Source organism: Camelus bactrianus, chromosome 13, assembly GCF_048773025.1.
Source record: "Camelus bactrianus isolate YW-2024 breed Bactrian camel chromosome 13, ASM4877302v1, whole genome shotgun sequence".
NCBI lineage: Eukaryota > Metazoa > Chordata > Mammalia > Artiodactyla > Camelidae > Camelus > Camelus bactrianus.
Window position 1 is genome coordinate 18342956 of NC_133551.1, and position 13741 is coordinate 18356696.

The 13741-nt window shown below is 32.0% G+C and overlaps 1 protein-coding gene across 1 annotated transcript in view; it reads right to left on the reverse strand.

Moving 5' to 3' along the window:
• ADGRL2 (adhesion G protein-coupled receptor L2) overlaps positions 1–13741 on the reverse strand; it is a 252611-nt gene that overhangs the window by 194488 nt on the left and 44382 nt on the right. The window contains exon 2 of the mRNA XM_074376152.1: positions 9846–9887. The gene's annotated coding sequence lies outside the window, so the exon portion shown is untranslated. The remainder of the gene's footprint in view (positions 1–9845; positions 9888–13741) is intronic.

Consider the following 13741-nt stretch of genomic DNA (forward strand, 5'->3'; position numbering starts at 1 on the left):
GAATAGGAAAAATAGACCATGGGTAATACGTAGTTTTTGCACCAGCCTTTTTATAACGTATATACAAGCAGCAAAGACTGTCAAAGAGGTCACGCTCACTGGTTCGTTCAAGGGCCAGGGTTCTCCTGGCTGTTGACATCTGAGCACAGAATAAGTGGTCCCTCCCTCCAGGAAGCATCATCTGGGCATGACCGCTTCTCACACACTCTAGCTCTCTGCCTTCATTCCAGGCTCCTGTTATCATCCCACCTTTTTTCTTTTTAAAACCAGGACTTCTATTAACTAAACCAAAAACTCCACAAAATCAGGAATCATGTCTCTTTTGATCCTCCTATATTATATAATGTTTCTTATAATAGATTCAAAACAAGTATCAATAGGATTGATCAGTTTGGCAGATATATTCAGCAAGTTTTCCTTTTGTTATCTAAGTATGGTTAGAAAGAGGGCTTTTGATTTCAAGTACAGACTAACAGCGGAGCTTATCTCTAAGGACTGCCATTATTATCACGTTTCCTATCTATGAGTACATACAAAGACCCACTGCTTTAGTCTTGAAGCTGGTTTTTATTTAAGTAAGAAAAGTAGTGTGATTTCTCTTTTCAGAGTATAAAGTTGTCAGTTTTTACCATGTGATAAGTGTGTAAATTAAGTTTATAATATAGAGAGCTGGAGTAGAATTTGAGACATTACTTCCTCCTTTTCCAAGGTGAACTCTTAAACTCACTTTCGTTTGTGGGCCTTCCATACAATTTGTATCAATATGAATAGGGCCAGTCCACGAAACAACTACAAGAGAAGTGAATGTTTCTGCCAGTTCTTTCATATAGTTGGAGGCAGTAGCGAAGAGAACATCCTAGTGTGGAACCTGCTTAATGAGTTTCAGTGAACAAACCACATAAGCTTCATTTATTTTTACTATTATTAAGGTATCTTTATGGCATTTTTGTAGCTTCTCAGGAGATGGATGTAATCTACAATAGATATAGGCCTTCAACAAGAAAATTCTAGAAATATATCACTAATTAATTAGATTTATTACTCAAAAAACACTGTGATAACAGAAGGCACAATAAGACAGAAGACCAAGGTAGGAAGTTTGGGGGAAGCTGTCACATGATCATTAATAAAAAGAGGGGCAAACAAAAGTAGCAGTTGTCCATTACTTAGAAGATCAGCTTAGGAATATATTAAAAATACCAATTTCTAGCTCACAAGCCTGTAGATTCTGATTCAACAGATAGGGTCTGGGGCTCAAAGATCTGTAATTAAAAAATGCCACCTGGAGTTCTGATGCACAGCCAGGTCTAGGAACCACAGACTATACACTGAGCGTAAGGAGAGACTACAGAGCAGACTTTGTCCTCAACAAATTCACAGTCTAGTGGGTTTGCTAGCATGCCTATGAATGCTTGAATTAGAATGATGAGGAGCTGATGGTTATTAGAATATTTCAAATAAGAAAGTCAAAGCATAAATTTAAGGTAGTAATAGTGGAAGTAAAGTAGAAGATATATTTGAAAGCAATTTTATGGGTAGATTTGACAGACAGGGTTATTTCTTCTGAGAACTTGTACCCTGGCTTATAGATGACCACCTTCTCTCTTTGTCTTCATGCCATTTTCCCCTGTATGTGCCTGGATCCTAATCTCTTCTTAAAAGGACACTAGTCATATTGCGTTAGGGGCCACCCCTAATGACTTTATTTAACCTTAATAACTTCTCCAAAGACTATCTGCGAATACAGTCCTATTTCACTAGGAGTTTGGACTTCAACACATAAATTTTGAGGGGGATAAAATTCAGCCCTTAACACCTAACTAGAAAATAAAAGAACAGCCAGGTCCTTAACATAGCACAAAATGCTCAATAATTTTTACGCTCTTCCCTCACATTTCAGTCCTTCAGGCCATGTAAAATTCAAAGTAGAAAGTAACTGGAAAATAATACTACATCCAGAAAGGGCTTCTTGATGGACTCCGTCTAGACACTAGAAGTTTAATCATCAACATACTACTGGTTCTAAACCTTGTCATAAGGAATAATCTTACTTTGACCTGCCTCGGGAATAAATTAGAGGGGAGAGGTTTAGGCAGGGCTTCAAAAGAGCTCACCCAGGAACTCTTCCCAACTCTCTTACCTTATGGTGGAAATGGTATTAAAGGTATTATTCATCCATTGCCTCTTATGACTTCCAGCATGCAGGAAAACCATCTCAGAATTTAATTTTCTTTATACAAGGGTATCAGGAATGTTTTGGTTGCAAGTTACAGAAATAAATCAAATAAGCTTCAGCAAAGGCAATTTATTGGTTCATGGATCCCTGGAAAGTTTAATAACTGGAATTAAAGCTCAGAATCAGTCTTCCTTGGGATTCATCGACCAATATATTCTCTCTGTGCCTAAGAGTTTGTTCTGTGATTCCAGTTTATAAAATTGCAAGGACGGATTATGATTGGCTCAGCTTTGGCCAAGTGCCCAACATTAAGGTCAATCAGGGGTTCAAGGTCAAGTCAGAACATAAATTCTTTTAAATGTAAAGATATTTGAAAGTTCATGAGATTTTGGGGGAAAATACGCTGCACAAATAAGAGCTATTCTAATAATTTATAATATATTTATCATTCTGAGCATTTAGCTAAATAGAATCTGTCTAAAATAATATTAAAGTTCTAAAAAGATCTGTATGATAGTCATCAATATATATTTTGTTATTTTTAGTTTAATACAATATTTATGATTGTACTTGTTTGTTTAAAGAGTAAAGAATCTATTCTTATTTCTGCTTTTATTTTTTTTGTTCACTGCAGTTCTTGTAACTTGAAAGACAAATGTTGAGATCAAATTCCATTTCAGGGTAACTAGGTTTCGCTTACAAGTTAAACTTGATTACATTATCAATTTCTAACTTTATAGAAAAGAAGGGCTTACGTGTTATTTATGAGGAAATTAGATGTTGAAAATATCTATTTTTGGATATAGTTTTATGTACAACAAGGAATGAGAATAAAAGAGAAGAGGATAAAAAATAAGGAAAATGGCAATTTCAATATTTGAAGACTGTGTGTGTCTGATTCTGCTTTTTATCTTTTTTTAACCTGATTTCTGCTTATTTATTCTTTGAATTTTTTTGTTTGCTTTTGATTTTTGTTTGTTTGTTTGTTTTATAGGGTGTGACTTCTGATTTTGGGCTTATACTCATGCAATTGTATCTGTCAAAATTCTTGGAGGGATGGAATAAAGCTGGGTTCTCCAGAGAGGATATTATTTTGATTCTGCCAGGCACAAAAGGCACAACTAGGGACAACTAAATTCTTGTCTTGGAGTCTTTAGACCACCGAAATTATAAAATTTTAGCTGAAAACACAGCAAAGTCAGTTTATGATTATGAATTTTCAAGAGAGAATTTTTTGCTCTTTAGTTATGCATTTAAGACTTGCAGTTTTCCTGGAAGTCCTCTACGGGATGGATGTATTTATAGCAGGTTAATGATGAGGCTATATCCGTTTTGCATTCCAGCACTAAACCCTGGGCTTGTCACTTTTCCCCTGTGCCAGCAAAGACATGAAAAGTGAAATTCATTTTCACCCCATTCAGTAAATGTCCTTAGGGTGAGAGATACTTCAGTTCTTAGCAACCCTTTGTGAGAAAATCATATTTTCCTCTAAATTAATGTAGGTAGGAAAAATCACTTGATAAAATTCAACATCCATCAAAGATTAAAAGGAAAAAACAAAGCAAACCAAAAATGAAAGGAAAATTTCTTAACTTGATAAAGGATATCTACAAAAAACCAACTTAATGCTGAAATCTTCAAAAGACTTTCTTTTAAAAATCAGGAAAAGCCAAAATTGTCCACTATCACAATTTCTATATAATATTGTACTAGAGGTCTCGATGGTGACGTACACAAGGAAAAAAATCAAGGTATAGGAATTGGAAAGGAAGAAATAAAACTGGCATTACTCACAGAAGTTAGACTGTTTACATAGGAAATCCAAGAGAAAATACAGATAAGATATGAGAATTAATAAGAAAGTTTAGATGTTTATTGGATAAAAAATATATATATAAAATTATTTTTATTTCCACATTCCTGGAATAAATTTTAGAAATTATCACTGCACAAAAGAAATTATTAAAAGATATAATTTTAAAATACTTTATTAAAAAGTATTTAGTGATAAACACAGCAAATTTATGGGAGAAAGAAAATCTTTTTGAAAAATATTATAGAAAATCTAAAGAAATGAAAAAGTAAACCATATCCTTGGATTGGAACACTAAAAGTTATAATACAAGTATCAGTCCCCTTCAGATTGATCTGTAGGTTCTGACAAATTTCAGTCAAGTTTTTTGTGTGTGTAGGAAGTGGCTTTGGCAAGCTTTTTCCAAGACTTACATCGAAAACTAAAGGGCCACAGGAGCCAAGACATTCTTGGAGAACAACAAAGAGAAGAACTTACCAAACTTTTACAGTTATTAAAAAATTCTAAGAATTTTAGCAATTTAATATTGGTAAAGAGTTAGAGTAAAACAGAGAGCCAAAAATTAGATTATAAATACAGTATATGGAAACTTGATTCATGAAAAGGCTAGCTTTGGAGATCAGTGGGGAAAACAAACTATTCACTACATGGTGCTAAGACTATAGTTTCTATTTTTTAAAATTTATTTCTACCTGACATTATACAAAAAAATTTTCAAATGGATTAAAGACTTAAGTGTAAAAAGCAAAATGTAAAGACACTTAGAAGATAAAGGATAGGATTTCTTAAGTGGGAAATGTAAAATATAAGCAAAACAAGAATGTTTGCTAAGTTTTAACTGCGTTAAGATAGAGAATTCTGCTCATAAAAGGGCAGCTTAAAGAAGTGAAAAGACAATTCCTGAACTAGAAAAAGACATTTGTCACACAAATGAAGAACAATGGATTAGTGTATATATTGCCTAAAATTCCATTTTTAAAATTGTTTAAAACGAATCAGTACCTCATCAAATAGGAAACCCTAATTTTCAATAACATGAGAAAAGATACACAATCTCATTAGTAACCAAGGAATTGAAAATTGAAATTATGAGTTTTTATTTCACATTCACAAAGTTGATAAAAAATGGTAAAATAACTGACAACATTCAGTGCTAACAAGAATGCAGATCTATCGGAACACTGATCTTTATACTCCTGGTAGGAGTGTAAAATTGATACTTTGAACAACAGTTAGGAATTATCTAGTACATTTGAAATTTTCCATACTCTATGACTGAGCAATTTCATTTTCAAGCATATACTCTAGAGTAAAGTTTCCCGACTTTGTACTATTGGCATTTTAGTTCAGTTAATTCTTTGTTGTATGGGCTCTCCTATGCCTTAGAGGATGTTTAGAGCATACCTGGCCTCTGCCTGCTAGAAACCAGTAGCATGCCCCAAGTTATGATAACCAAAAACGTTTCCACACATTACCAAATATTCCATGGGGGCAAAAATCACTCCAGATTAAGAACCACTTGCCCTAGAGAAATTTTTGTACATATCCATTTATACATGTTCAAGAGTGTACACAGTAGCACCATATGTAATAGCAAAAAACAAAAACAAAGAACTGAAGCAATGCAAATATCCATCAACATTAAAGAAGACAAATTATGTCACAAAATGGGCTGTACAACAGTATAAACTAATGAATTATAATTATGTGCAGCTAATGGTTGAAACTCAAGAACTTACTGTTGAATGGAAAAGTCACTTTCATTTATATATTACTGCAAACATGCAAACCAAACAATAGTATGTCTAAGGATGCAAATACATGAGACAAAATTACAAGGAAAAGCAAGGGATAGAAAAAATTCAGAATAAATTTTGCGCTTGAAAGGTCACAGAGTACTTACGTATTCATGATTTGTTATTTCTTTTTATGTATTTGGAATTTTACTTTTTAGCTACTAAATATTAAAAAATATTTTTTAAAAGGAGCAAGTATTTTAATCTTATAAACTGTAAAACAATTTAATAACACACCAGAGATGTCTTTTTATTTATTTAACAATTCTGATTTATACATTTGATGGTATATTTATATATCTGAAATAATTTAAAAAGCCAATTTAGAATATTGCTTAGAAAAATTTGGTGGTTAAAACAAAATGGATTAACCGCTCATCAAGAAAGACATTCTGTCTTCATAGAATACTAATAGATAACATATTCAACTAACTGTTTTAAAAGCAGGGCTTTCTTTTTTTTTTTTTAAATTCTTAAACAGGATAATCTAGTGGCAGTAATCAGTGCATAGAGTGAACTCCCTCTTGTAAAAAGCCCATCAATTGTTTTTTCTAATTAAGATGAATATTATTCCTGTGAAATGAACCAAAAAGTTGTTTGAAACCGGAAATCCCAAAAGAGGATCTATAATCGACAAGAATAACTGCATGCAACTTTAATTGAAAGAAAAGGAGAGGACTGTTTTTATCTTTGCTTTTTTCAAAATCTTAAAAGTAATCAACCTGTTGGCCAATTAATAATGCTTTAATATTACTATCATCTAACCTAAAAATTGACATTCAATGTATTGGAAACTGTTGTGAAATTTTAAAAGATAAATGGCAAAATGACTACTGGCTGTAGTTAAATTCAGTATGGAACTTTTATCATAAGTAAAATAAAGTTACAAATTTTTATCCATGTTCCCAGAAATAAAGTATCCTTTATTGTTGATTGAAGACTAGATGCTGTGACTAGTCACAGAAACATGCAATCAATCTTTGTTCATTGGGAATGAGAAGGAAGATCTATTTTGTTGAAATGCAGATTCATTACACTGAGAAATTTGTTTTATTTAAATGGTTGGAATTTATCTCTAATCTACTAAATCATTTTAGTAATGCTGAAGAAATATTGTTTTAAAGTTCAGATGTAACAGATACAAGTGAACAAAATACATATTTGCATTTCAGTTCAGTTCATGTAGTAATTCTGAACTGTGGCTGCTGCTTAAATTGCACACTTATAAATCAGAAAGAAACAGTTTGAATAAGCAAGTGTTTTATTCATCCAATAATTTGTTACATTGACCCTGCTCTTGATCATGGACAGGAGGTTAATTTTGCTTATTTTCTTTCTAAAAATGTCATGACATGTTAGTTGTACTAAAGATGTTACAGAGTGGATGCAAAAAATATATATATAAATTCCCCAATCTTTCAGATTAGCATCTTGGCAGCATAAACCTATTAGAAATATATATATTTCCATATACAAATGGGTGTGAATTTGGCTCCCCATTCTTTAGAATAGGCTGGTGCTAGATCTTCTCTCACACACTGTGTACAGTGTTAACTCATTCAAAGCAAAGTGAGAAAATTCAGGTTAAAATTTTAGGTACATTTTAAATAGATGAGTATGGAAAGAATATCATCAAAATACACAATATATAATCCCTCATTTATAGACTATAAATTGGATCAATATAAGTGAATTTTGCAAATGAATGAAATTTACCCTTTTAATCATTAAAACCTTTTTAATTTTAACAACTCTCACAATGCTATCTTATACTCTATATAGTAAGTTTAAAGATACATAATTTCATTGCAAAATTCTAGGGCTAGAAAGGAATTTTAGATTTTATTAAAAACCTTCTGGTATAACTGTTTGATTTAACAGATCAGGAATTTTAAACCCAAGTGTATGATATATCTTACTCAGTATCACAGAACTAGTCTTTGGTTCCTCAATTCTTACTGCTGGTGAGTAGATGCAAAAAGCCTCTAGCTTCTCAGTGTGCTCTCCCCTCATTCCTCCTGGCTTTGATAGTATCCCTTCCAGTTTGTGAGCTAGACAGTCAGAGAACCAGTTCTGTCACAGTTTTACGTAAACTGTGAGCAAGTGAGATGGAAGTGAGGCTCTGGGAAGCACTGAGGAGAACTTATTAGGTACTTGCTTGAGCACCTCACCCTCCCCCAAAATGTCTTCTAAAATTGTTGGCTTATTTCTAGACAAGTTGCTGGAGATGTGAGATAGAACTACAGTTTATATTTTAATGTTGAATTTTCACTGTATAATGAATTACCTTTGAGATGAAATCCTTAATCTCAAAACTAAGCTGCGCTATTTATCATGTTTACTATTAATATATGATTCAACATTATTTTAGGTTAAAAGCAACTCTTCTGCTAACATACTTGCTTAGTTGTCTTACTATACTTTGTCTTCTTTTAATCTTGGACCTTACAATAATTCTGCACATTAATGTTTGAAAATGACAATTGATTGTAGATGGATAAATTACACAGTAGATTTTAGATCAAAGTTCTCTGCTACCATTAAGTAATATGATTTACTGACAAAGTGTGAGTTTATTTTAAAAGTTTTACTTTCATGTTTTAGCCTTTTCCTAGCTAGACTTTGCTTCTTCTGAAAAAAGTTCATAAAATATCAAATTCTAATATACTAAAAACCAGTGTGAGGTTGCAGATCCTTTTATTTCAGTTTAAAAATGTTTATTTTTTTCACACATATGCATGAATTCAAGGAGTGCTTTTGCATTAGAATAAAATTAATAAAACCAATAGCTTCAACTTCATTTTAAATCCTTCATTGTTTTACTGTACAATTTTACCCAATTAATCTTTAATTTATATTTTTAGTTCCTTATGGGATTAGGAGGAAGGTTTTTGTTTTCTTTTTTAATTGTATAGTGTCATTTTGGTTATAAAATTGGCACAAAGAGGTTTTTAATCAATTTTATATACACATATTGCATTAATAATAATGTGCTACTTGGAATAGTCTATTATTCAAATAATGCTTTTATTCTGATAAGAATAATACATACTCATTATAGGAAATTCAGAAAATGAAGAAGAAATGCAGATTATTAAACTTTCCACATTCCCACTCTTTGTGCACCTTCTGTGAGTTTTTTTCCAAGCCTACAATTTGATCCCAATTCTCTTTGCCCTGCTACAAAGCACAAATGCACACAACATATAATGTACTTATAATGTGCTCTGCTTTTTCACTTAACATAGCACTTTCTGATGATTGGTTTATTTCAAGGTGATTTTTTTCGACAGTGAGAAATTCCTTCTTTTTATAGGGAATATGCAAGAACCACTGGAGAGGGGAACTTCATAGTAGACAGTAATAACTTGCTGAGAAATATCATTTTACATTGACTGTTCTCATTCAATAAGATTGATTTTTATTGTTATTTGAATTGTAAAGAGGCTATGATTAAGACTAAAACTAAATATTACCTTTTTAAGTCATAAAACTTAAAGACAACAAAACTATGTGTTTGAACAAAATCATGCAGTAGCTAGCTTGCCTAGGAGAAGTTATGATATATGCTCCTAGAAAACAAACATTTTTAAATTCACAGATGCTGCAAAGCCTGGGTCAAACATAAATTACAATCAGTTTTTATGTAACAGTAAAAATTCCAAAGGATTCTTACTCACCCACTCTCAGTATGTATCACAGATACGCTTTCTCTTTCTGCTCATAGAGTGTAAACCACATTCATTTCTATATCTGTGTATATTTTAAAATAAATTACCCAAGGAAACAAAATGTAGAATGAACTATGTTCTAATACAATCCAACAGAGAAAGCAAAAATCTTATATTCCCTCTGAAGAGCCTGCAGCACATTTGGTGAGAATTTTGGAATGCTTATAGAATTTGAATACAGTATCCATTTATTTCAAGAGTATATGCTACCTTATAATTATCAGATCATTCAATACATTTAGCAAATGATACTCCACTTTTATTATAAAAATTCACTTTTTCTTGCTTGCATTCAGTACTATCAAATAAAGAAAGAGCTCTTTACTTACCATTCTGGGAAAGATGAAATTCATCATTGTGCCATAAATACCCTGGAAAGTAAAGAAAATATTATTATTTATTATACCTCCACCCACAGGGATCCTAACTGCCAAATGTAATGCATCAGCAGCAAAACAAAAGTGAAGTAAATCTACTGCAGAAAACACAAATCGGTGTTCTAAGAATTTTTGACCGTGTATTACATGCCTTTGGACAGCGCTACTTTAGGATTTAACAATTGTGATAAGTACTTTCAAAGTCAGGAATAAGACATTTTATTTTCCCCAAACATATATTATTGGATTAAGAGAATATTGCCAGAAGGTTTTTTTTCTCTTTCTCCCTTTTAGCTCAGATGAATTTTTCACTGATACAGATTGGACGGCTATACCTAAAACTCTTTAAGGAAAAAATGAGGGGCATTTCCTTTCTTGAAGTCAGCATTCATGACCATTACATCTATTTACATGTAAATAAATTTCCTTTTTGGACCTTGAACTGAAAATCTGATGTAGGAGCTGAGAAACTGAATTAGGTGTCCAAGCTCCTACTTTACCACACTAAATAAATGATAATAAAGAACTATTCACTTTCTTATTGTTTTCTGTTGATTAAAAACAAGGTTTTAATTGTATCACATGATAAGAATTAGAACAAATTTTTATTTTGAAAAGGTATATATGTTCTTGAATTTACTGTGTCCTTTAAATTTTTAAAATTGACTTTCATATTTAATAATTAGTATGAAATAACTTTTCTTAGTGTCAATAGTTCTAATAGAAAGGAACATGTCAGAATATAAGAAAATGTGCTTTTCTTGTATCTTGATAAATAATGTTACTATATATTGGTCATTTTCTGTTCCTTTATGTTTTTGTAAGAATCATAAACTTAATCTAGAGAAAAATACACTGAGTTCATCTCCCTCTGCCAAAACTAGATGATTGCTAAAGAAATTTTAATAGATAACATATGCAGAAAAGGGATTTATTTGAATTTTTGGATAATGACATTTCAGATCCTTCATTGTTATTTTTGAATAAAGTAATCTTGAATAAAAATTATGTGTTAGTATAACTTGAAATCAGTATTTCCAAGAAAGATGATGTTTCAGTAAATGAAAACTAGTTAAAATTTCAAAGGACCAATATTGACAAAATTTACTGACTTTTTGCTGGAGAATAAAATTTAAGACTTGAAAAGTGTCCTACTTAGATTTTCACACAGAAAATATCTTATTTTTTGACATTTTTAACCTTAAAGAAACTTTTGTGTAGTAAATATGGCATTCTGTAATGATTGAGGATTTCTCCCCATGAACATAGCTTTTTTTTAAGGAAATTGTTTTTCATATTTAATCATAAATATTAGTAATTTATTTCACATTTTTTGTGCTTATCAATTTTTAATGAAATATTTTAATGGAAAAACTTTAGACTTAGAAATACTACTTAGTGTGTAGTACTTATTTCTGAAGAATTATCAATATAATTTTTCATATTATAGCTCATATTTTTAATTTCTACACTGCTTAAAAAAAAATCAAAGTATTTTTAAGCGTCAGCTCCTGAAGAGGGCAGCACGTTCTAGATATTATTGAATTTCAAGCTCAAATATGACAGCTTTGGCTTTAGTATACTTTTTTTTAAGAACTAGAGGGAAAAAAAATGGATATTTTTTATAGATGTCTGCTCCCATGATACAATAAGCCAGCAGAAATTCTAGGCAGCTGCAGACCAAGGTCAAAACTGTATTTGATTATTACAAGAGAACATTCAAATTAGACACCTAAAGCAATGTATTTAGAAAGGGAACAACAAAATAGTAGTAAGGAGACTTTCCATGAGGAATGTGTTTTATCTTAATACTGTAGATAACTTTTCCTATTGGCAGTGCATTGACTGTCAAAACTACTAAAGGGGTTAGAATTAATTATCTCACTTCTTGCACATTTCATCTCAATTGCTATGGCAACATTCAGTTGCCTCAGCAGCAATGCACACTTTAATCAGATAGTTCCTCCTCATTTCTCTATGAGCCAAAACTGTGTAGTCAAATTTACAGCCAAGTCCTGATAAATCTGATAACACTTCTTACAATTTAATGGGCAACTTGCCTCCACCCACACATATAAATATTTTCAGAGAGGTCTGTAACTATTGGACAAGTGTAAAACGTGATAAGAACATACACTTAGATTTTCCTACTTTGATTTTTTTTCTATTTCTGTCACTATTCTTTATTAGAAGTTTTTCACGAATTCGAAACTCACTCCAGCAAGTCACTACCATGGGTCACCTGACCTCAGTAGGAGAGACGATGAGTAAAGGGAACCACCTCCAACATTCAAATGTCAACCCTCCTCAAGAGCCTATTGAATTATTTACCTTTCATCTGAACATACTTTGAATTGGTACATCAAAGAGCCTTTTTCTGTTTCTTGAAAGCAGGTAAGAGAAGGAAAGGAAATAATTCAAGACAAAGTAAAATCTGATACAGGAAAAAAACTGCAGAGTATCAGACTTAAATGGGGGGCCAAGCATGAAGAAAACTTGGTTAAGCTTCAGTAACACAGCAATTTGAATGAGAAGGTTAAGCCCGGTGCCTTAAATTGTTGATGTCACTTGGGTGAGCATTAACCATTTATGTTGTTCGACAAATATCCCTTTAACATTTCGCAAAGGACTAGGGAAACCTTTGTGGGCATATAAGGAATATTCAAACTGTCTTCAAGTCTGATTTGAAGTGTTAGCTTACTGTATTTTTGTAAATGTTCGGAATTTTGCAAAATAGTAACTATATTTTAGTTTGATACTATGTAATAAAAATTATTTTGAATGTAATTAAGAAGTAAAGTGATCCTAACAATTTTAGTGGCTGCTAAAATTTGTATTTAGATAGTAAGCATTTTATCTTGAATTTGTGATAGTTCTCTGGCGAGAAATTCTACACCAGTAGCTGACAGTAGTATTTCAGCATGAGTTTTCAGTCACTACTTAGCAGTGTCTAGTAAAATTTTCATTAACTGAGGCAACCAAAAAGAGGCTTTTCTGTAGCTGAGTCTACAAGTCCAACATTTTAATAGAAATTCTAGATTGCATCTTATGTATTACAGACTACTAAACATAGCATTCGATCAAAACTTAACCAAACATCAAAAATATTACTTAAAATATAGGTCATATATTTTGAACTTCAATTGAGCTGATTATTAGCAGCTTATGTTCCAAATGTGGTTATTGAAAAATTAACTTGTCATTAAGGATGAAGTCTAGAAGCCATATAACCTTAGGAATAGCTGAAGGAATAGGAGATGTTTAATTAAGAAGAGAAACTTATACAGGAGGGGAAGCATGGACCCTATCTTGAAATATTTGAAGGTCTTATATAAAGGAGTCAGTGAGTGTCTTAGAAAACTAAGACAAATGATAGACGTTCCAGAAAAGTAGATTCCAGCTGTATATAGAAAAAAAAAAAAACTGAAAACCATTAGAATTACTTAAACAATGGCACGAGCTATGAAGCAGCAAGTTCCTTGTCTAAGCATATTCCATGAACTGTTTGCATATGAACCCTATTTTCTGTTGCTTGAATTCTGGGACAATGTTGTAAAAATGTGGTAGAACCACTCCACAAATTTAGATCTGGGAGTTCAGATGAATCACTTCTTAATGAATTTTTCAAGTACCAGTGCTTTATGTTGGTATGGAAACTTCGTAATGACCTGCAAACAGCATATTCAGCAGCAAGTTTGTAAAGCCTACTCTGGAGAAATGGTCTAAATGAGAAAAACAAACAGTTTCTAGCGAAGAGTCATCTAAAACCTCCAAGGAGACATGTAAATTGGTCCTAAATGGCATTCCTTCAAGAACCTCAGGAGATGCCAGGGAATGACTGGAGGCAA